Raw genomic sequence first — 995 nt, forward strand, 5'->3', positions numbered from 1 at the left:
TAATCATAATAAAATTAATTTATTATCAAAGTGAAAAGGCTTTCTCAAAAGTAAACTTGGTGATCTCATGAGATCAAAAAAGAGCAGTGATTTTTATTATCACAGTAAATTGTTCATTACTAACTTTACAGTCAAATACATTTCCAGGTCATACAAAACCGAAAAGGAAAAACCATAATTGTTATTGGTTTTTAATTATTATCCTTCACAAATTTAAAAGGGAATTAGGGTGGGGGCAATGATTCAAAAATACTGATCCAACAAATGCCTGCAACCATCACTCTTCCCTGGGTACCAGAGGATATTTTTCTCATTTCCAGATAACAATAAAATTATTAAATTATTATTGTTTAAGTGCACAAATTTACTTAACAATTTAAAATGTACTATATCTTGACAGTTTGGAACCTGCATTGGCTCTGAAGAAATTAAATATACACTGTATGTACTGACTGTTCAAGTACATGTAGAAGTCAATCACACGATATTGTCTTTTCCTGTTCATTCTAAATCTACATCTTTTATTAGTCTTCATCATCAGGTGAAAAGATGTCGTTCTCCTCCAGCCATGCTGCTCCCTCACGTGAGATCATGCCACCAAGATACAAGAATGGAGTGACTATACATGCCACTTTTATGAGACCAAAGCGTGTCTTCTCGGGCTTGGATAAAATGGCACCACTTCTAGTACAAGTAGAGGAATGCTTCACTAAAGAAAAACTTTGGTTGTGAAGAATTTGCACAGCAGGGCGCATACATGTTCTCAACCATGTGACAGACATCTTTCACTTTATTGGAACTGAATTTTGTTTCTGTTTGGCAATGGATATGGAACACACATGAACTGCCAGCAAAGGAAATTTCACATAATTACTGAATAGAATAAAGAAAAAAAAAACAACTTAAGGACGTTCATGCAAAAATTTTTCAACATTGATTTTTTTCTGAAACTTTTACCACTGTAAGATGATGAGTTAGTTATGTCAGAAATGTAA

General features: G+C 33.4%; 1 long non-coding RNA gene across 1 annotated transcript in view; it reads right to left on the reverse strand.

Annotated features, from left to right (window-relative positions):
• Positions 1-995, reverse strand: part of LOC137969587 (uncharacterized) — a 5,911-nt gene continuing 4,916 nt past the window's right edge. The window contains exon 2 of the long non-coding RNA XR_011116693.1: positions 1-873. This is a non-coding gene — a long non-coding RNA (uncharacterized lncRNA). The remainder of the gene's footprint in view (positions 874-995) is intronic.

The sequence above is a fragment of the Montipora foliosa genome, chromosome 9 (assembly GCF_036669935.1).
Source record: "Montipora foliosa isolate CH-2021 chromosome 9, ASM3666993v2, whole genome shotgun sequence".
NCBI lineage: Eukaryota > Metazoa > Cnidaria > Anthozoa > Scleractinia > Acroporidae > Montipora > Montipora foliosa.